The sequence below is a fragment of the Rousettus aegyptiacus genome, unplaced genomic scaffold (assembly GCF_014176215.1).
Source record: "Rousettus aegyptiacus isolate mRouAeg1 unplaced genomic scaffold, mRouAeg1.p scaffold_m13_p_9, whole genome shotgun sequence".
In the NCBI taxonomy this organism is placed as follows: Eukaryota; Metazoa; Chordata; class Mammalia; order Chiroptera; family Pteropodidae; genus Rousettus; species Rousettus aegyptiacus.
In genome coordinates this window covers 23,740,546-23,764,571 of record NW_023416312.1, presented here as the reverse complement: position 1 = coordinate 23,764,571, position 24,026 = coordinate 23,740,546, and the positions used below count along the sequence as shown (strand labels likewise).

The 24,026-nt window shown below is 39.9% G+C and overlaps 2 pseudogenes; both read right to left on the bottom strand.

The window, feature by feature from the left end:
• Positions 1-11,271: 11,271 nt before the first annotated feature.
• LOC118608513 lies at positions 11,272-11,390 on the bottom strand (annotated as a pseudogene).
• Positions 11,391-12,345: 955 nt separating this feature from the next.
• On the bottom strand, positions 12,346-12,464 carry LOC118608530 (annotated as a pseudogene).
• Positions 12,465-24,026: the final 11,562 nt, after the last annotated feature.

Below are 24,026 nucleotides of genomic sequence, written 5' to 3'. Positions count from 1 at the left end.
TCTCACCTGATGATTTTTCAGACACGAGGTAGCAGGAATTCCAATATTGAAGTTTTTGAAAAGTTGGTATTATTATTATTAATAACCAGAGTTTGTTTGCCAAGTATGTCTCTCTATTTCAGTCTGAGAAAGAGGCTGCAGTGAAGAAGTTAAGGAGGGTAAATTAGAAGATAGTGCAAGAAAGAAATTAGGAAGGGAATTAAGAAGCCAAGGATGGGCTGCTGACACTCCAAGGGGGAAAAGGAGACAGTCCAGGTATCCTCTCTCTCCTTCCTCCTCAGACAGCCTTGCTGGCAGCAAATTCCTCAAGGTGACCACCTAGGGCTGATCAACCTGGCCTCTGTCTCCTCGAATGCATTTTTAATTAAGCAGGTGGCATGTCACAGCTCAGTCGCCTTTTACTACCAGGCTCCTGCCTCTCACTCTTAACAAATAGCTTCTTCACAGGAGGGAGGTTTTCTGTAAACCCCAACTCCAGGGCCTCCAATTAAGTAACAGCTTTATACCTAGTACCTTCTTAATCAGGGTGAACCCCAGGTGGCTGACGCCAGGCAGGCTTTTTCTAAAACTGTGAATCTCAAAGTGTGGTTCCTGAACCGGCAGCATTGGCACAACCTGGGAACTTGTGAGAAAAGCCAATTCCTGGGCTCCACCTCAGACCTCAGAATGAGAAATTCAGGAGATGGGGCCCAGGAATGGGTATTTTAACAAGCTCTCCAGGGGATTCTAATGCCCACTAGGGTTTGAGAACCATTCATCTACCCAAGTTTACAACTATGGCCTCACAATGAAATCACCTGGGGATTTAAAAATACTGCTGCTGGGTCCACCTTCGGGGAGGCTGATGTCATTGGTCTGGGATGTAGTCTGGCCATATGCATTTTAAAGGCTCACCATGTAATTCCAGTGTGCCACCAAGAGGGAAAATTTTGCATCTAGGAGAAATGTCTTTTGTTCTATTATCTCCCTCTGCTTCCTGGGGCCTTGGTTTAATGCCTCTAGGATTCACCGTGGGCTGAGGCCAGCTTCAACCTGCACACAGAACAGATGGTGTACATTTACTCTTGATTCTGCATTCAGTGATGTCATATTGGTGGCTTGAAATCATCTATGGTGGGAGTGTTTAACCACAGGAACAAGAAAATGCTAAAAATCATGGCTATCAGGTCCAGAGAATCTTTTTAATCATTAGCAACTCACTACTGGGCAGGTACCCTGCTTGGGGCACCCAGCCATGGCTCCAGATGGGGAAGGTCAGACCTCAGGCTGAGCGGGACTCACTTGCCAGGCCGGAGGGCCCAATACAAATGATAAAAGTTAGTGAAGGGCCATATAGAACTCTGTTAGCCCTTGGGGGATCAAAATTCAGGTAAAATACAGCAATAGGCTAGCTACATAATTTGGGGACCCAGTACAAAATGAAAATTAAGACCCCTTGTTTAAAATTTAAGGAAAAAAGTGCCATTAAAGGTACTAAAATATGAAGGTTTTTCCTTTGTCAATCTCTTTCAACCAGTCAAACTTTTTTTTCATTTGCTACAATGTCATGTTCTCTTGGGTACAGAGATAACCCTGGGGTCAAGTGTTGACCCTAACAGGTGCCTGGGGGTCCCATTTCACCATTCTGTCCTCTTGAGCCACTAGCCACTGGGTTCCCCTTTTCCCTAGCCAGACCTACATGCAGGGTCCTAGCTGTGGGCAGGGAAGTCAGTCTCCCCTTACCAAAGGACTACCCTAAGGGATTGCTGCCTCATTGAAAGGGTGTTCTTGGTACCCAAATGGTGGGTGAAGGGCAGGCCTAGTTGACCTGCTGGATGCCCTGTGGTACTATTGGCCTGGGGTTGGCATGCCCTCCACCATGACCCATTCTACCATCCTGGGAGTGCCTATGCCAACCCAAACCTCTCTTCAGGGGTAGAGAATAGAAGTGTTTGCTGGGTGGGTGGGCAAGAGGTGAAACTGTGTATGAGCTCAGGCTTCAAGCCTCCAACACATGCTCTATTGTCCTACAAGACTTTACTTATACAAAACACAAATCTAAAGGTAAAGTTATTCAGAATTTAAAGATGGCCACTGCAGAGCATTAAATCCCTTCTGAGCCTGGGGTCCTGTGTGACTATACTGATCACATACCTATGGAGCTGGCCCTGCATAGTGGTATGACTAATGCTCAAAAGATTTAGTTTTGCAAGATTCGTTCCTAGAGGGGTTGCCTATTTCTCGTCAGCACTTAGCAAGCAACTTAGAGTGCCAACACCACTAGCTGAACACCCATCATGGAGTCATGGGGGTCCATGAGAATATATTTAACTCACTCCTGGACAAAATTAGGACACAGTGTAGCCATTATTTTTGTTTTTTCTTATATAGAGTGAAATTTTCATTAAAACAATCACATAAATTATTTAACTAAGCCCCACACAACAGTTTTTGGTAGTGTATAACCAAAAGGGACAAAATTAGTCAAGGCGTTGAAAAAGAACTATAGAGCTTATGGCACATGACTTGAGGGGGTTGGGGGTTCATGACTTAATCTGTTTTTTTCTCTAGAACATTGGGATCACATATGATCCTATACCTTCCATTTCTGAAACTGTTTTCATGGCAGCTTGGGCATAGGGAGCCACTATATTTGAAATGAGACTATTTTCAACTCCATCCTAATTATCTACTCATACCTTTGTCACCCCTATTTTAAAAGAGCAACAGCTGCCCTCTGCTCCTAGGAGTTTTGTCAGCTGCAGGTTGTCCTCACTCCCTTTTTTATGCTTTGGTCAGAAAGGGGTGAGGCTGGAGTAGGAGTAAGAACAATTGAAAAAATGCTACCCTTTTGCAAAATATTGCATAAACTGCTCAAGCCACTTCCCAGCAAGCAGAAGGATTTCCCTGGGAACTAAATTCTTTACTTCTTTCAGTAACTCATTCCCCACAGTTGTGCTGGCCTGGATGGAAAAGTGATTTTTGTATTGAATAGCTAATTATTATAGTTAAGTAGCCAACACACTTAACAGCTTAAAACCTGCTTGGGCCTTTGGATTTTTAAAGGAATTTTTACCACTTATCTTTCTAAATTTTACCACATTTAAAATTGCGGTACATTTGAATAAAACAAGGTGGTTTAAAACAAAACAAAACAAAACAATAGGTTATACAGTAGTTCTCTTGCATGTGTGCTTTTTTTTGAGATTCTGGTGTAAAAAGCCATTGCTTCTGCGGGGAGGAGGAAGGCAGAGGCCTTACGGTGACTGCAGAGAGCCTAATGCTACATCTGCCTTTTGTCTCTAGCCATCTTGGGTGGAGGGCTACTGCTCATGAGGTTAATTGCCCAGTCGTAACTCTCGTCGTTAAAATTCAAGAGGTGTGTGCTGTAAGACACTTGAAGTAGATGAACTGTCCTGTAACTTTTTATATATTTCCCCCTCCATTTGTGTTCCCACACTACTGTTGGCCTAAGGCAATTAGAATTCAGTGAGGCCAGGCCATCTTTCCTCTGCTGGTCTGGGGGGGCCAAGCAAGTTCCCATCTGGTCTCATGTTAACTCTTGCTTCCAGCCACAAAGGGTTTGCATTTTCAGTTAAAAAATAATACCACCTCCTCCTTTTCTTATATCCACAGGTACAATTTAAAATACGATCTAATTGTTTGATCATCATTTTTTTCTTTTCCAGTGCCTTTCTTGCTCCTTTTGAAATTTATCTTCTTTGGTTCAATAATTCACAGTGGTCGAACTTGAGGATTTTTTCTCCAATGCAATATAAAACAAAAGTTTTTTAAAAAGCCCAAAAGAGTGCTCTTTCTGTCCAAGATTCTCCAAACTGGTCAGCAAATGGCCTCCTTATTTGCTCTGTCACTTGGAATCCTCCACTTCCCTTGTGTTGCCATCTTGTGAACATTTGAGAGAAAAATGGATAATGAGAAAACTTAATCTGCCAGTGCCACATAGGCACAGCCCATCTGTGGGGAAGCTCTAATTTCACTGACTGTGTTCCTTCCTTCATTTAGGGCTAACAGTCCGACCAGATCAGATTCTTAGTGTTGAGAAGTAAGCCAGCAGAGCCTGCAGGTAAGGTAGGAAGGAAACCAGTAACATGGGAACATTGTACAAGAGTATGGCGTCTGTTTTCATTGGAGCAAACATGGCCTGTTGTCTTTCCTTCACTTGCATCCCCTCTCCCCACTGCCTCTGCCATACATTGGATAGGATCTGTTAGCAGAAGTGAGCTGGAGTGGTTTGTGTTAACTCCTGACAGATAATTGTACACATTTCTTCCCAGCTTCCTAGTGATATCACGTCTGTAGCTTAATAGCAGTCACTAAGGGAGTGTTTACACTATGGAAATTGGCAAACGTTAACAATCAAGGCTTTTTAATTTTTGAGGGATTGGTGGCATTAAAAAACAAAGTTCAACCGTGTAAACTTGAAGATATAATTGTCCTTATTAAGAGATTCATGAATCAGGCAGCATCCGATCTAGCAACTAGAAGGGAGTTCTTAGGGGTTGTACAAAATAAAAGCTTTTTATAGAAAAAAGGGTGATGCAAGGGAGCTATTAATAAAAGAAAATAAAGGATCTTTTTTGGGCCAGGACATCTTTTTTAGGGGGAAGATACCTGGAAGGGTTTTTGTCATGCAGATTGCTTCTTCTTTCTATGGAGCATGGAGGAGGGTCCATGCGACAGATTACTTCTTGGTGCATGAGTAGAAAATTCCAGACTGGTTGATTAAGATTATATTTCTTGGAGAGGCTGAAACTCCAATTAGATCATGTATTAAATCTAGGTTTAGTATCATGGGCTTTTAGCATGAATGACATTTTGGGCTGGTAAACCATAGTTTACCAGCTATCATTGTCTGGGGTGCTCGGCATCCACTGCCACCTCTATTTGTGTGCTTTCCTGTAGGGCAGAAGCTAGAAAGGTAAAAAACAAAATCAAAAACAAAAACAAAACAAAACAACAACAACAAAAAACAATGTTCTAGACTCCCTTGCAACTTCGGTTCTGGATGTGAAATAGGTTCTGTCAATTGAAAGTGCATGTTTTGACTGCCCAAGATTTGGTTGATGGAAGTGAGGTCATGGTCATATTCCTTTGCTTTTGGTTGGTTTCCTATATGCAAATAAGGTTGTGGAGTTGTGGAGTTATCTTTGGCAGTATTCTGCTGCCTAGTTTCCAGATTGACCTTCTTAGATTGAAGCTCTAGTATATTTTTGAACTCAGTAATCTCAGATTCCCACTTTTCTGATTGTGGCTGAGGGAGTAGCTCCCAAGAGGGTCAATCCTGCCATGTCCTGTGGTCATTCCTGAAAGGCTTGCTAAATGTCTTCTTTTCCACAATCCTTTCAATGATGCTGTTAGCACCCAATTCTCCATATTAAATACCTTCCTGTTAAAATACCCAAGTGGGTCTGTTCCCTGCAGTGAGCTCTGCCCCTCTCCTGCCTCTGGATTCTGCTTCTTCTATTCTTTCCTCCCTTACACCCACCCTGATAGAATGTTCTGTCTTCAATTTCTCACACACCCTTAGATTCCATTCTCACTTGCAGAAATTGCCTCTCTCCATTATGACACTTTCCAAATGGTAACTCCTTTTGGGTACACAAATAAATCATCTCCCTTTATAGATTATAAATTTCTCGAAGGCAAAGACTGGTGATATGAGCCTTTCTCACATAGTCACAGGGTAGAGGTATTTAATAAATATCTGAATGCATAATTGAACAAACTAATTAATGTGTGTATGAATGGTGCCAAAATATTATTGATCTCTGACCTCAAATTCCTGCCTCGCTCTATTCCGATTCTCCTCCTCTATCACACATTGTTCAGTGGAAAAAGTACCAGCCCTGGGCTCAGACCCCAACTCTGCACTTAACTCTTTTTATGACATAGGAAAAGTTACTCTGTAAGTGGTTCCCTCATCTGTAAAATGAGGCCAGTTTTCATAATACCTACTTTTCAAGGTTATTGGGAGGATTAAACTAGACAAATGGAAATTCTTGCCTTAGCCACTTTTTGCTCAGCCAGTCCAGGCTCATGGACTGGAATTCACTACCTTCAGAGTTAGGTGACCTGTGTGAATTCTGGCTCTGGCCCCTCCACCCACTTGCTTTGAGTCCTAGTTCAAGTTAATACACTTCTCTGATTCTCCATTTCTTTGTAAAAGGAGTGAAAAAGCATACTGTCCTCACTCAGGAGCTGTAGGACTCCAGGTGTCTGTTTGTATGTGGTACTTCATGTGCTTGCAGCATCACTATTGTATAGAGGTTCTGACACTTAGTAACTTTTCAATGAATGTGAATTCTCTCTACACTGGTAAATTCATCCTGGAGAGATGAGGAGTCTAGCTATTTGGAGATGAGGTTTTAGCACCCTGAGTCATCTGTTGTTTTGTGTTGTTTTTCCTTTCCTGGCAGAACTGCAACACCAGGCTAAAGTTCCACAAGAACATTCTTTTGCTCCAGCCAGGTTCAGTGACATCACCTCCTGCATCAATGTAGAACGTTTCAATTGCAATTGATGATGTTATATGTCAATTACGTCTCAATAAACATCAGCAACAAAGAAATTGGTGGGAAAAACCTATCAAAACTTCTTAGGCCCACAAGAGTAAAAAGTCAAGCAGAGTGAGGTTCTAGGGGGTAATTCAGAGTTACAATGCTATCACCACCCAAGTTCTTGGCTTTGCTCCCTTGGGCAAGCTCCCTTTCCAGCTCTGTGGTTGCTCTGTGGGCTTCCAGCCCACCCCTTGTGGCTTTCAGATGGTGGTACCTCTAGGCCTATATGCAGATAGCATCTAATCCTGTAGAAGAGAAAACACTTCTTTCTTCAAATTCTGAGCAAACATTTGCTTCTGTCTCACTAGCTCTGGGATGAAGCCGAACATCAGAAATATTCATTCGAGTAAGACTCTCAGAGCCTACCACTGGGTTTGGGGGTATGGTAGGTCAAATTTCTAAAAATAACCCCCCAAGATCCCATGATTTTTAAACCCCAGAAGCTGTAAATATCATACAATTTCACCCCTGTGATTGTTATATATATATTTTTAAATTTTAAAAAGTTATTTTATTAGTGTTTTATTAATAATTTGATTATAAAATATATTTTATATAATTATGCACTACTGCCATTAATATAAATATAATTTTTACTTTTACTCAATTTTATTTTTTCTTTATTTTTTTATTTATATATTTATTTTTTTAATTGAAGAAATGATTTAAATTTTTTCCCCATCTACCTCTCCCCATTCTGTCTCCCCCTCCTCCCTCCCCTCTGGTAACCATTAGTCAGTCCATTGTCCATGTCCATGAGTCTCTGTTTGATCTGTTGATTTGTTGCTTTTAGGTTTATATCCTACATATAAGCGATATCATATGATTTTCAACTTTTTCTGTCTGGTTTATTTTGCTTAATATGATTATTTCAAGGTCCATCCATGTTGTTGCAAATGGCATTATTTCATCTCTTCTCATGGCTGAGTAATATTCCATTGTATATATGTACCACAGCTTCTTCATCCAATCATCTATCGTAGGACACTTCGGTTGCTTCCATGTCCTGGCCACCGTGAATAATACTGCTATGAACATCAGTGTGTAAATATCTTTTCAAATATGAGTTTTCAAGTCTTTGGGGTAAATACTCAGCAGACAGATTGCTGGATCACATGGTAGATCAATTCTTAGTTTTTTGAGGAACCTCCATACTGTTTTCCATAGTGGCTGTACCAATTTGCAGTCTCATCAACAGTGTATGAAGGTTCTTATTTCTCCGCATCCTCTCCAGCATTTGTTATTACTTGTCCTGTTGATTATAGCTATTGTAACAGGTGTGAGATGGTATCTCATTGTGGTTTTGATTTGCATTTCCCTAATAGCTAGCGATGTTGAGCATCTTTTCAAATATTTGTTGACCATTTGTATATCTTCTCGGGAGAAATGTTTGTTCAGGTTCTCTGCCCATTTTTTTTATTGGATCATTTGTTTTTATGTTGTTATTGAGTCGTATGAATTCTTAGTATATTTTGGATATTAGACCCTTATCAGAGGCGTTGTTTGGAAATATATTTTCCCATTCAAATGGTTGTCTCTTTACCTCGTTGATGATTTCTTTTGCTGAGCAGAATCTTTTGAGTTTGATGTAGTCCCATTCATTTATTTTTGCTTTTACTTCCCTTGCCTTTGAGGTCAAATTTGTAAAATCCTCTTTAAGTCCAAGGTCCTTGAGTTTAGTTCCTACGTTTTCTTCTATATATTTTATTGTTTCAAGTCTTATATTCAGGTCCTTAATCTATTTTGAGTTAATTTTGGCATGTGGTGATAGACAACAATCTAGTTTCATTCTTTTGCAGGTGGCTTTCCAGTTTTCCCAGCACCATTTATTGAAGATGCTTTCCTTTCTCCACTGTATGTTTTTGGCTTTTTTTTTGTTGAAAATCATTTGTCCATGGAAATATGTGCTTACTTCTGGACTCTCGATTTTGTTTTTCTGCCAATACCATGCCGGTTTGATTACTGTCACTTTGTAGTATAATTTGAAGTTGGGCAGAGTGATGCCTCCAGTCTCATTCTTTTTTCTCAGGATGGCTTTGGCATTTTGGGGTCTTTTGTGCTTCCATACAAATCTGGGGATTTTTTGTTCTATTTCTTTAAAAAATGCTAATGGGATTTTGATGGAGATTGCATTAAATCTGTATAATGCTTTAGGTAATAAGGTCATTTTAAGTATACTGATGCTTTCAATCCAAGAACATGAAATATCTTTCCATTTCTTTGTATCTTCTTTGATTTCTTTCAACAGGGTCTTATAGTTTTCATTTTATAGGTCCTTCACATGTTTTGTTAAATTTATTCCTAGGTATTTTATTCTTTTGTTGCAATTGCAAAAGGAATTATGTTTTCCACTTCTTTTTCTGATGCTTTGTTATTAGAGTATAGAAACACTATGGATTTTTGAACGTTGATTTTGTATGCAGAAACTTTACTTTATTTGCTTATTGTTTCTAGTAGTGTTTTTGTGGAGTCTTTAGGGTTTTCTATATAGAGAATCATGTCATCCGCAAATAGTGACAGTTTGACTTCTTCATTTCTTATTTGGAATGCCTTTTATAGCTTTCTCTTGTCTGATTGCACTCGCTAGGGCCACCAATGTTATATTGGATAACAGTGGCGATAGTGGAAAGCCTTGCCTTGTTCCTGATCTTAGAAGGAAGCTTTTGTTTTTCACCATTAAGTATAACATTGGCTGAGGGCTTGTCACATATGGCCTTTATTATATTATGGTATTTTCCTTCTATACCAATGTTGTTAAGTGTTTTGATCATAAATGGGTGCTGTATCTTGTCGAAGGCTTTTACTGCATCTATTGATATGATCATATGATTCTTATTTTTTAATTTGTTTATATGGTGTATCACATTAATTGATTTGTGTATGTTGGACCATCCCTGTACCCCTGGGATGAAGCCAACTTGATCATGGTGTATAATCTTTTCAATATGTTGCTGTATTCGGTTCGCTGGTATCTTAGGATTTTTGCATCTGTGTTCATGAGAGATATTGGTCTGTAGTTTTTTCGTGTGTGTGTTATCCTTACCAGGTTTTGGCATTAGAGTAATATTGGCCTTATAAAATGAGTTGGCAGGTACTGCCTCCTCTTGGATTTTGGGGAAGATTTTGAGGAGAATTGGTATTAAATCTTTGAATGTTTGGTAGAATTCATTGGTGAAACCATCTGGTCCTGGACTTTACCTTTTGGTAGATTTTTGATGATTGTTTCAATTTCCATACTGTTGATTGGTCTATTTAGATTTTCCAGATCTTCTTGATTCAGTTTAGGAAGGTTGCATTTTTCTAAGTATTGGTCCATTTCTTCTAGGTTATTAAATTTGGTATTATATACTTTTTCATAGTATTCTTGTATGATCCTTTGTATTTCTTCAGTGTCTGTCATAATTTCCCTACTTTCATCTCTGATTTTGTTTATTTGTGTTCTTTCTCTTTTTTTCTTTAGTGAATCTAGCCAGGGGTTTGTCAATTTTATTAACCTTCTCAAAGAACCAGCTCTTTGTTGTATTTATTTTTTTCATTTTTTTCAATTTCATTTATTTCTGCTCTAATTTTGATTATTTCTTTCTTTCTGCTGACTTTAGGCTTCATTTGTTCTTCCTTTTCTAATTTTTAAGATGAAGCATTAGGCTGTTTATTTGGGCTCGTTCTTGTTTTTGGAGATAGGCCTGTAATGATATGAACTTTCCTCTTATGACCACTTTTGCCGTGTCCGAAAAGTTTTGATATCTTGTACTATCATTATCATTCATTTCCAAGTATCTCTTGATCTCTCTTTTTATTTCTTCTCTGACCCAGTCATTCTTCAGTAGCATGTTGTTGAATCTCCATGTATTTGTGGTTCTTTCCACCTTCTTTTTACCATTGATCTCTAGTTTCAAAGCATTTTGATCAGAGAATATGGTTCGTGTGGTTTCAACCCTCTTATATTTGTTGAGGCTATCTCTGTATATCAGTATGTGGTCAATCCTTGAGAATGTTCCACGTGCACCAAAGAAGAATGTATAAACAGCTATTTTGAGATGGAAGGCTCTGTAAATGTCAATTATATCCAGTTGGTCTAATGTGTCATTTAAGGATGTTATTTCCTTATTGATATTCTGTTTGGATGATCTGTCCACATCCAACAGTGAGGTATTTAGATCCCCTAGTATGATAGTGTTTTGATTTGTTTCTCCCTTTAGTTCTGTTAGTAACTGCTTTACATATTTCGGGGCTCCCTGATTGGGAGCATAGATATTATTAAGTGTTATGTCTTCTTGGTGCACGATTCCCTTCATCATTGTGAAGTGTCCCTCAGTATCTTCCTTTACATTTTTTATTTTGAAGTCCATTTCATCTGATATTAGTACCTCCACTGTCACTCTTCTCTGAATGCCATTTGCTTGAAATACCATTTTCCACCCTTTCACTTTGAGTCTATATTTGTCTTTGGAACTGAAATGTGTCTCCTGGAGGCAGCATATGCTTGGGTTTTGTTTTTTGATCCAATCTGCAACTCTGTGCCTTTTTATTGGTGAGTTCAATCCATTTACATTTAGCGTGATTATTGAAATATGAAATCTTCTTATAGCCATTTTAGCTTTTGTTTTCTGGTAGCTTGGTGTTTCCATTGCTTCCTTGTCCTTGTGTTTCTGTTTTCTTTATTTTGGTTGGCTTTTGTTGGTTTTTCCTCTGGTCCTTCGTTTTTTTTTTCTAATGCCTACAATACCTGGTATTCCTAGGTGATTTCCCATCCAAGTACTAACCGGGCCCGACCCTGCTTAGCTTCCGAGATCAAATGAGATCTAACATGTTCAGGGTTGCATGACCATAGACACCCTCTGTTCCTTCTTGTTTTATGTTATATTACTTCGGTTGTGAATCTTTGGCATGTGGTTACCTTTACGAATATGTAAAGGAGAGTTATATATATAGTCATCCTTTTTTCTTCTGCTCATGCCTTATCTCCATTCTGCTTTTTGAATTTGGATCTTTGTATCCTCTCCTTTTCAGTCATTGTTGTTTAAACTTGTCCCTATGTATGTTGAATGTTCATTACTATCTTACTATAGTGAATGTCTTCTTATTTTAAGCTTATCATACCCTGTTCCTAGTAAGGGTTGCAGTATTCTGCTTTTATCATCTTGCTAGTCACCTTACTCCTAATTCTGTATTTTCTTTTTGTCATTTTGCTTTCGGTGAGCTGACACCTTTCAATATTTCCTGTAGTGCAGCCCTCGTAGTGGAGAATTCCCTCAACTTTTGTATGTTTGGAAAGGTCTTTATTTCTCCTTCATATCTAAAGGAGAGCTTAGCTGAATACATTATTCTTGGTTGGTTGTTCCTTTCATTTAATAGTTTGTATATTTGATTCCACTCATTTCTGGCTTATAAGGTTTGTGCTAAGAAGTTCGACTATAATCTAGTGGGTTTTCCTTTATGGGTTACCGTCTTCTGTTCTCTGGTTTCCCTGAGAATTCTGTCTTCATTGTTGATTCATTCTTTCTTTCTTTCTTTCTTTCTTTCTTTCTTTCTTTCTTTCTTTCTTTCTTTCTTTCTTTCTTCTGTCTCCTTCCTTCCTTCCTTCCTTCCTTCCCTTCCTTCACTTCCCTTCCCTTCCTTCCTTTCCTTCCTTCCTTCCTTCCTTCCTTCCTTCTTTCTTTCTTTCTTCTTTCTTTCTTTCTTTTCTTTCTTTCTTTCTTTCTTTCTTTCTAGGTGAGGCAACCCTTGGGTGACCTCACAGATTACAAGGACCTTGTCAGCTTACAATCCCTTATTCTTTATTTTTTTACACCTACAGCACTTCGTCTTCCTGGGTCATTTCCCATCCAAGTACTAACCAGGCCTGACCCTGCTTAGCTTCCGAGGTCAGATGGGATCGGGCTTGTTCAGGGTAGCATGGCTGTAGACTGTTGTTGATTTTTGATAATTTTAATAGAATGTGTCTTGATGAAGGATTTTTTTTGGTTGAGATAATTGGATGTTCTATTGACTTCTTGAATTCCAAGCTCCAGCTCGTTCCTTAGATTTGGGAAATTCTCGTCAACTATTATTCTGAAAATGCTTTCTATTCCCTGTTCCTTTTCCTCCCCTTCAATAATTCCCATTATTTTTATGTTTCCTCTCCTGATTGTATCAGCCAGTTTTTGTATTTCTCTTTCATTATTTTTCATTCTTATGTTTCTCTCTTCTTTTTGATTTATTTCTAGATTTCTATCATCAATATCACAGATCCTTTCCTCCATTTAGTCGACTCTATTCCCCAAGTTTGTTATTTCATTTTTCAACTCTTGCAGTGTGTTCTTTATCTCCAGAAAGTCTCCTGTGTTCTTTTTGAGGGTTTCAATCTCCTTACTAAAGAACTCATTCTGCTCATTTGTTTTTTTCAATTTCTGGAATTGTTGATATGATTAGTTTCAGATCGCATTGAGTTTTTTTTAGAAATACCATCCTGAATTCTCTGTCATTGAAGTCGTATATTTCTATGTCTGTAAGCTTATTTTCTGGAGATTTTTCTCTTTCTTTCTGAGATTCCTTGTCACCTTGGTTGTTCATGGTGTTTAATGGACTATTTCTCTGCCTGGGCATTAATGGAAGTGTATTCTGAGTTTTTTTTTTTCCAGAAAGAAGATTTCTGGAAAATCTAATGGTCTATATAATGGTCCCTAGCCTGTTGCAAAGAAGGTGTTTTTCTTTTGGTTTCCAGTAGGTGGCGTCTAAGCCTCTTGGATCTCTGCTTTACATAAAATCTTAATAATGTCTTTTTTTTCTTATAGATGTTTAATCACGCTTACTACCCTGCCTCAGTTCCTGTCAGTGTTAGCGACACTTTTGATAGTGTTTGCTCAGATTCCCCTGGGGCTCCACGTCGTTCAGTCTTGGAGGGCATGGGGGAGGGGCCCTCTGGGTTGGGGGATGGAGGCTGCAGCTCAGTGTTGGTTTTACAACCGCAGCTGGTAAATATCAACTGTTTTTTTTTCTCTGCCATTCCCACTTTTCTGCCATCCCTATTTCTCTGCCTTCTACCCTGATAACTGGGCACTGCTGCTGGCCATGTGGAGCTCACAGCTCTCCAAGACTGGGCTGTTCAGGGAACTTGCCACTCCTTCTCCCCTCCCCCTCCTACAAATAGCTCTGGAGGTTGTCCACCGCCCAACACCTAGGGTTCTCACCTGTCGTAGCTCTTATGCGCAGATCCCACGGACAGATGTTCTGGTGTGTAGTTGGGTGTTTTTTTGTTGAGTTTTAGATGTTCAGCTTATTGTTGTTTCAAGGGGAGAGACCCTGGGAAGTCTCTCACTCTGCCATGTTTCTCTGATTGTGTTATGTTATATAGCACAGTTGATCTTGAAAAAATGAAATGATTGGAGAAGGGGGAACTAATGTAATCAAGGAGTCCTTAAAAGCAGAGAATTTTATCTGGTTGGTGGCAGAAGAGAAAGGAGAAGGAAAAATCTTAGAAATTCAAAGCATGAAGAAAACTCGATGTGCTCTGGCTGTCTTGAAGGTGGAAGGTGCTGCATGAAAAATGTGAGGTGGAATTAGATTCTGCCAACAACCTGAAGGTGCTTGGAGTAGATTCTCTTCCAGAGTTTCCAGAAAGGAATGTGATACCTTCATTTCAGCCTTGTGAACTTCTAAGCAGTGAATCCTGCTGAGCCACTCTATGCTGGGATTTCTGATCCATAGAAACTGTGAGCTAATAAATGGGTAATGTTTTAAGCAGCTAAGTTTGTGGTAATTTGTTACATGGGAATAAAGAAAACAAAACAAAAACCTAATACAAGGGATAAGGCCACCTCCTGCCAAATACATAGTTGAGAATGAGGAAAGAGTGGTCTCCTACTAAGGTTACTAGATAAATACAAATCTAAGACACTCAAAAAAAAAAAAGCAAGATACTCAGTTAGATTTGACTTTTGGATAAATCGCTAATATTTTTTAGTATAAATATATTCCTAGTTTGAATTTAAGATAAACGATAAACTTTTTTTTAGTATAAGTATATCCTGTGTAATATTTGGTATATACTTATAATAAAAATTACTCATTAAACAATTGAACAATTCAAATTTCACAGTCTAAGTTACATGGAAAGTCCATGTGTCGGCATTCTGATTGACAGCTGACTTCCCAGATATAGCCAGCATCAACTGCCAACCCATGCATGTACCATCTTGGATGTTCAACCCAGTTGAGCCTTCAGAGGACTCCAGTGCTCAGCCAGCACCTGACTGCAACTGCATGAGCCACTTGGAGCAAAAGCCACCTGAGCCCAGTCAATCCACACAACACGAGAGGCAATCACAATTTTTTGTTTTACTTCACCACATTGTGGGGTGGTTTGTTACATAACAATAGATTATTGAAATGGGAGAGTGGTTTCTTAATGGATACAACAATTATTTTCAGGGGAACAAGACTTAGACTACCCATCTGTAAAATGGGCATGATGAGCCAGCCCTCCCAATCAGAGTGCAGTTGCAAGGATCACATGGAGGTAAACAGTGCCTGACAAATTCTTAATAAATGTTAACTATTGTTATTATCAGTAATACCATCCAGAAATAATTTTCATAAATAACTTCTATCTAATTATTGGCAGAAGGAACTCTAGTTTAATTGTCCTGGATCTGAAGCCATGGTTTGTGGTAGCGATTCCCTAGCTTGTACCACTGCTTGGCTTATAACCTGGGCACTAATCATCTGGGTCACCTTGGAACACTTTTAACACTAGTTGAGCTTGGAGGAGTCATTAGGAAGTCACGCTATCGAAGATGAATGACTTTGAAAGAAATGATTTAGGTGGATGTTCAGTTATAATTGTCTTAAATTAGAAAAAATTCTCTTGATAGAGGTTATTACAGCCCTGCTTGATGGTCCAAACCATGGTGGCACTTGAATCATTCTATCATCTCAAAGTTACCCTTCTCCCCAAAGTTCCCCCAGCAAATCTCTGAGCAGGAGTGGGAGATCTTCAAGTGGGATCTGGTTCTGATCAGTTTGGTATGACATGAGGATTCTAGTCCTACCCTCAGTTCCATTCAATGTTAAACCTACATTTCTACCCCTCACTGGCAACCTGAGAAATTATGCACCAGGAGCCCGAGAAAAATGTTTATGGAGATGTTTTGAAGTTTGTGATTCTTCTTTTCCTCCAGGCAGGTTCTTCACTTTTCTTACAGTCACTGACACCTTTGAGAACCTAGTGAAAGATTTGGAGCCATTCCCTGGAAAAAATTCACATGCACACACTTGTGCCTATGATGCCAAGGCGTTCTGGACTCCCTGAATCCTGGTGCATGACTTCTAGGCTATAGATATTTGCTTTGGGTTCTTCAAGGTATGATGCATGGGAAGCCACCCTAGTGTTAAAGCCCCCTTTGGACCCCACAGAATTATTTTCTTGGAATGGCATATAGAGATTCTCTATTAGCTTATTTTGAAGGACGTTATGAGAAAGTCCATATGGTTGTGTAAAGGTATACATTGTTCATCCTCATTGCTGTATAGTAGTATGTATGTAGGAAAGAAAGTCTTGTGTTCTGTGGCTGTGTGTAATGTGAAAATGTTGTTCATACTATATTTATGATAATCCATGGTGAAAACTTGCCTCCTTGATCTCCATGTTAGGAGTTTTGTACTCCCCCTGACTGTCAGCTTTGTTTTTATATCACTAGCTCTGTAAATCACACTGTAACCTGGCTTTCTTTTTCACATGGGTTGCTGGGGAACTCAGCCTAAGACTTGCATTCTACTTCTAGTGAGCATTATAGATTTTATGGCAAATATTTTGTATAGTCACCTCAATCTTGGCTCCATTTTACTTTCCAATCCTTGTTTTTCTTTTCTCTCATTTATTCTTTCTTTATTTATAATTTATTTTATGCTGCTCTATTATATGCATCTCTGCAAACCTTAAATACATCTTTGGAGCAAGGAAGATATAAATCAATAAAAGTGTATGGTGGCTAATGGAAGCTCTGGACAGCTTTCTTGTTGTGAAAACAATTGTCTCTGAATACACACACACACACACACACCCATTTCATGGAGTATTGAGGGCAATTGAGGAAGTAGGTGAGAGAAAGATAGAGGGGTCTTTAAGCAGAGAAGTGAGCACAACTAGGAAATCTATCCTTAATGGAATAGAAAGAAATACATGGCAATGAATTTGTATATTTTTCCCTATCTTCTGATTAAAAGCAATCATGCAAATCCTCCCCTATCCTCATGGGAGAAAACATGTATTAAAAAATAAGGTCACTTTAAAGAAGTTATTTTATTATGGAAAATTTCAAATTTAGATTAAACAATTTCTAAAGTAGATTAAACAGTATAATGCTCTTCCATGTACCCCTCACTGAGCCCCAATAACCATCAACCCATAGCTAACCTTGCCCCATTCATATGCTTCTCCTGTATGATAATGATTTAAAATTTTTAATCCAAGTATAATATATGTACATACAAGCACACATATATGTAGACCCTGCACACATTATCACACATTGGATAAACCTGTGTAACCAGCTCCACTTGCACATAAACATTCTATGAAGCAAGGAGTATGGCTTGGGGCTTACAACAGTCTCAGGGAGGGTCGAGTGGAGGTTCTCTCTCTTCATTTCTGCTTCCACTCTCTTCATCTGGACAAAGAAAGCACTCCTCTAAGAAAATTGTCTCAGCCGACACCACTGTGATTCTCAATGACTCTTTCAAACAGGAAGAGGAAGGTACTGCTTTTCTTGCCCTGTTGGCCAAGAATTACTTGCTATAAGAAACAGCTCAGAGAAAGTACTTCATTCAGTGGCATTCATTATTCAAACACTGATTTTTACTTACACTTTTTAAATTTATTTTTGAAACCTTGGTGATGTCTCACCTCATCATGATTTTTACTTAAAAAAACTGAATTAATTGGAGTAACATTGGTCAATAACATTATATAATTTTCAGGTGTACAAGATTATAATTTGACATGTGTGTACTCTATTGCATGCTCACCATCTGAAGTCTAGTTTCCTTCCTTGGTGATGTCTTACTTCATTATGACTTTTACTTTTTTAAAAAAATGTTTAATTATGGAATTTTTCAAACACACTCAAAAGTAGAGAGAAGAGTGTAATGAACCTCTATGTATTCATTACCCAGCTTCAATAATCTCCTCAAACATTTATGAAAACATGACTGTGTTTCAAGATTGCTGATTTATCATTTGCCTTCCTTCTTCAAACTCCATTGAAATAATACAAAAGGAAAAAAAAATGTGTGTGTGGGGGGGGCAGTTGCATGGAGGAGGAGTGAATATGACTACAGATGAACAAACTGATATTTGTTAAAGGTGGGTGATGGATTCATGGGGGATTTATTATAATATTAAAAAATATTTAATTGCAGTAGAATACACATAACATACACATAACATAAAATTCGCCATCTGAACCATTTTTAAGTATATAGTTTAGTAGCACTAAGTATATTCACATTATTGTGCAACTGTTCTCCAGAACTCTTTTTTGAAAAACTTGAAAACTTTTCATCTTGCAACTCTATACCTATTAAACACTAACTTTCCATTACCCCTTCTCCTCAGCTCCTGGCTACTACTACCTTTCTACTCTCTGTCTCCATGGTCTTGTTTAGATACCTCACATAAGTGTAATCATACAGTATTTGTCTTTTTGTGACTGGTTTATTTCACCTAGCATAATGTTCATCATAACATTTTATCTACTTTTGTAGATACTTGAACTTTTTCATACTAAAATGTTATACGAAACCAAAAGCTTAGCTGGGAAGCTGGAAAAGTTGTCATCAGAATATACTTGAAGATGTAAGGTAAGGGAGATAGCCTCAAAGCAATGCTGAAGATCCTATAATTCTAGAAAAGCGAAAAAGAGGTTTTTCTTTCAAAGGTGAGTTTTATGGAAAACTCTGGAAGAATCCAAAGACCAGAGGCAGCAAGGGATGGAGGAGAGAGGATGGGGTGTGAGGCTATGAGTTAATGGCTCTGCCCCTTACCCTGATACTTGTCTTCAGGTTAAAGCCAGGAGAACAGCTCTCCGACATGGAGGTTCTCATTCAGGATACTACCATAGACAGTGGCTGGAAAAAGGCATGGCCTCAGGTGGTAGTCACTGGGAGAAAGGCATTCCCCATGCTTAGAGAACAAGCTAGCAGACACCACCAAGGATTGGTGGCTTGATCTAAGGCCTTTCTCACCAAAACAGGAGAATTTGAGCTTCCATAACCAGAACTGGCTTTCACTGTCATGAGAACATTTTCCACTGGAGTTTAGAAAGTGCACACCAGCCTCCACTGTAAATGATAAGCCTGGATCTTCATCTCTAACAAGGACAGAGATTACAGAATTATCAAACATTTGAGGAAAACTAACGTTGTGAAAGAGGCACCAACCTAAACAAACAAGAGAACTGATCCCCACAGAATTCTTCCAGGATATAGAAAGATATTTAAATTTAGTAAAAGTGCTGTCCATTAATAAAAAAACTGGCTGTTGTCAGAAGAATATATTAGAGTTCTTGGAACGAAAAAAGTGCAATTGCTAATGTAATCAATTCATTGGATGAAGTAGCTGACTGGCTATGGCTGGAGATTGAATTGATGACTGGGCTGAAAGACTCTCTCAAAAAGTGCAAAAAGATAAGGAATTTTTTTTAAAGCATAAGAGAAAAATTAAGAGACATAGATCAGGAGCTGAAATTCAAATGTTGATCTAATAAAAATTTTCAGAAGCAAAGAACAGAAAGCTTGTAGGAAACAAAATTATCAAAGTGATATGAGAATAGACAGTTTCCCTGACCTGGAGAAAAATCCATTCAGTCTTTAGATTTAGAGAGTAGACCAAGTGCCAAACATGAAAAATTATAAAATACCCATTGTTAAAGACATTGCAATTTTGAGCTCTAAGGATAATTTAAGAAAAAAAATCCAAATCTTCCAGAAAAATAAAAAATAGTAACCTGATGATAAACATCTCAGCTATAAAGCTAGAAGATAGTGGTGCAACGTCTTCAAAATTCTGAGTATATTTTGAGATTTGAATTCCGTATTTGTATCACTCAGGGCCCAACCAAGAAAAGAGAACCCAGTAGTTTTATCCTCTTGGAGCCAGGAGCCTGGACGTTCTCCCTTCCTTCTGCCTTCACATCTCTTACCAGTGCCTCCTATTGGCAGAACTTATCAAAAAGGCAGCTGGGAAATGTTGTTTGTAGTCTCCTAGCCCCAGTGGTATAGAGCAAGTTTAAAGGGCAGGTGTAGTGCTGAGACAACAAGTCAATATTCAAATGTGAGGGCTAATTAAAGATGTTTCTGGATATAAAAGGATTAAGGGCAGCTAACACTTTCCGAAAGAATTCTTCAAGGTGTTCTCCGTCAGAGCAATAAAGTGAATAGATTGAAGAAAGAGGAAGACAGAGAACTGTCAGACTCAATAAAGACAGAGAAGAATGTCCTTTGTCTATGTCTATGGCATCGCCTTAGGGGGAATCACCGTCATGGCACACAGGGAGACAGAACATCCCAATTCAACTGCAGGCTTGTTCCCTGTGAAGAAGTTTGGTAGGCAGGGGAAGAACAGGGCAGTGAATGTGCAGGAATATGGGATCTGAACATGGTTTTATTTGCAGTGGAGATGGTATGGAGGTACAGGGTCTTCCCCAGGAAAACTTTTGATCTTGACCCCAGCACCCTAATACATACCCTTTTAGCAACGAAGGATGGGTCCAGCAGTGTTCGAGGGACCCCTCTGCTGGTAGCAGTCCCACCTGGCCCTTCTGTGCCCTCATTTTGGCCTCTGTCTCTTTGATACCCCCTTTCCAGCCATACCTCTGGCCCTGCCCCATGCTCTCCTAACATCACAACCTGGGCTGACCAGATCTAGATCAATTGGCATTTAATTTGTGTGTTCATAGGCGATAATTGATTAACCAAAGAATGAAGCACTGACTTTAGACTTTCAAGCTATTTATGGTCAGGAGAAGGGAGGGAGGGCTATTTCAGTGCTTTTCAAATCATTCAAGAGAGGCCACAGTATTTATATAAGCATTTCCAGGGAGGAGAGCCATGCAAAGACAAGAGAGAAATAGAGGTTGGGGGAGACCTGGCTGGGGAAGGATAGGGATGATATAGGTCCTCTGGATACCATCTGATGAAAAGTATCTTAAAAAGGAGCTTTTATAAAGTATCTTAAAATACTTGAAATGTGTCTTAAAAGCTCAGGCAATAAGGACAAGGTTTTCCCAAATGTGCCAGGTACTGCTAATTGCCTATTTATGACCATTAGTCTTTTCTCCCTTACTACCTGTCTTAGTCTGCTTGGGCTGCCATAACAAAGTATTACAGTTCAGGTGGCTTAAACAACAGGCGATTATTTTCTCACAGTTCTGGAAGTTAGAAGTCCAAGATCAATGTGTCCACAAGGTTGATTTCTCCCTAGGCCTCTCTACTTGGCTTGCAGGTGACTGCCTTCACATGATCTTTTCTATCTGTGTTGTCTGTGTTCTAATTTCCTTTTCTTAGAAGGACACCAGTCATATTGGATTAGAGCCCAGTATAATGACCCCATTTTAACTTAATTACCTCTTTAAAGGCCCTATCTCCCATAGATATAGAGAACAAGTTGATGGTTGCCAAAGGGGAGAGGAAATGGATATGGGAATTTAAAAAAATAATAAAAGCCCTATCTTTAAATACGGTCAAATCTGAGATACTAGGGGTTAGGACTTCAACATGTGAATTGTAGGGAGACACAATGAAGCCCAAACACTGATAGAACTCCAATTTTATGCATGATGTCAATGCATTCAACTAAGAACTTGGATTTCCCAGCTTCCCTTGCAGCTATTGGTCAACAAGACGTAAGCTGAAGTTCTTATGTGGGATTTTTGGAAAGCTCCGTAGAATAGAGGCTAAATCAGATCAGGAGGCCCTTTCTGCCCTTATTTTTTATTCTGCCTGGAATTCTGAGTTGATGATTGGAGTCTCAATGACCATCTCAAGAACATGGGGTGATGGTCACCTCCTAATAATGGAGGAGAAAAGGGCTGGGTCCTTGGTGGCCTCATGGAGCAGCCATAATAGCCCTGAATGGCCTGCTTCTGGACTGATATTATAGGAGAGAAAAACAAATCCTTATCTTGTTTAAGTCATCAGTTTTCAGGTTTGAACATAATATCTAATTGTCGGTGCAATAAGTACTTTGATTTTCCAGTCCTAGAAACATGTTCCCAGCAGCCTGACAGGGCAATCTGTAAGGTGGGGCCAGGCTGGAGGAGGACTGGGCTGGGGAAACTGTGTCTTTAGCACTGATGGAAAAGAGGCAGAGGGAGATGCTCTGCGCTGATGATTCTGTAGCTGAGAAATTGGCAGGCGGCTTTAGCCCTTCTGAGAATCTAGAAACAGACAGTGTTTGAAGTGGGGTAGGGATGCCATCCTGCGCTTTCTAAGAAGCACCTTAGGATAAAAGCTCTGGAAGCTGAGGTGTCTGTGAAAGTGACATGCCGAGAATCACTAAATGGCTGTGAAGGCTCCTCGGGTCCTTTATGTTCCCTCTGTGTGGAGCAGAAGGCTTCTTTGCTTAGGCAGACATTGTCCTACTCTCAAGGGGTCAGTGTGAGTGGCGTTTGTCTGGTGGGGTGTCACCAATGGGGAGGCAGGGCTGTCTAGGCAAAGAGCATGTGGGCAAGGCTTTCGGCGGCATCCTCTCCCCCGGCACGCACTCAACATACCAAATGAACCTGAAGCCGGGATTCATACATGACAGCAGGGAGATAAGCAGGGAAGAAAAGGCGCACAAGGGGTTGATGAATATTCTATTTGTGACATTTTTCCTGTATTCAGTCAAATAGAAGAAAGTGTTCAAATAACGAGCAGTCACTTTGGTGGCTAGTGTGGCAGTTCCTTGGTAACGCAGCACTTAACTTGCTCTCTTCTGAGGAGGGGCGACATTTCATAGGGTGCTGGGGGCAGATGAGGGGGTGTGGGAGTGGGAACACAATAGACATTCTGGGAGAATGTTCCATGCCCAAGTCTGCCCCTGCTCTTCCTCCCATAGAAATGTAAAGGAAGCTGTTCTATGGTGGATGGGAGGAGCCAAATAGGGCCCCAGGGGTGAGTAGTTTATAAATCCTAGTGAAGAATACAAGAGTGCCCAGTGCTGGGTCTGTCCCCTCTCCACCCCCTGTGACGGGGCTTGTTCTCGCTCTGCTACTAAGGCACAGTGGTGAGAAGGCACAAATGTTGGCTATGAGTTGTGTTGATGTGTCTGTCTCAGGTTGGCTGAAGGAGTTGAATCGCAATGGAAGTAGGTATGAGAGGAAAGGAAAGGAAGTCAACACTAAATGTGGTAATAAGCAGATTAGCACTGTGGGCCACTGAAGCTCATTCCACCAAAGACCTCTAAGAGACCATGTAAAGCATGCTTACAGGGTAAAGAAGCTGGGGTATTAGCTACCAACTCTTGTCCATTGTTGATTGAGGGCCACTCCCAGGGATGCCAACTCTGCAGCCTTTCAAGGCTACCCAGCACTCAGCCCAAGTGTGCTCCTGTGAGCAGGTAGAACCATCATGTAGAGTTGTAGGTGTCTCCATTGTGGTGTGGCATCAGTTGGTGCCAAGTGATATAGGTGAGGGGCTGGGATTGACTGCTACTGTGTTTGGGAAGTTTGTTGCCTGGGTGTATGTACAGGTCTGGGCCAAGTAAATGCTGTTATATTCACCTGTTTGCTCCTAGATTCATCCCTGCCTTTTCTATCCTGCTCTGTCTCACAGGGAACTGCATTTTTCTGCTCCCATGTTCTCTCACTTCCTACTTTTATTGGACAAAGGTAGATACTGATGGAAGTCCTGGGGCGGAAAGAGGGAAGAAGCCAGGGGTATTTCCCATTTTCTGTGTTGTATAGTGTCTCTGCAGCAGTTAAGTCTCCTCCACAGCTTCAGTTCCCTCTGATAGACTGTGGTCACACCTTTTGCCAGGTCCTGGCCTCTGGTCTATACTTCTACTATCTCCTCCTTGTGTACTTCTAACGAAATGTAGTTGCATGGTTGGACTTGCCCTTTTAAACCTCTGTCATTGCCATGAGAAACGCTTTCTCCTGGTAGCTGCTTCACCATCTACCTAGGACCTAGTCAGTCTTGACCCCAATCTGTGATGAAGAGCCATTCCCAGGTAGACTAGCAGCCAGATACATTACCCACTCCCAGCTTCTTTTGTAACATACACTACAGTATCTTTATGGAAAGCTGAAGCATGGGAGAATCATCCAGGGTAGTGAGAGTTAGGGGAAAAGGAATAGGAAATACAATTTTGTTTAGGGGTTATTATGTTCCAGGCACTGTGCAAGATGCTATGTGAGTAACCTTATTGAATTCTCATGAAAACCTTGGGAGATATATACTGCTCTAACCATTTAAAAATGAAGAAGGTGAGGTTGAGCTGTATTCATTCTC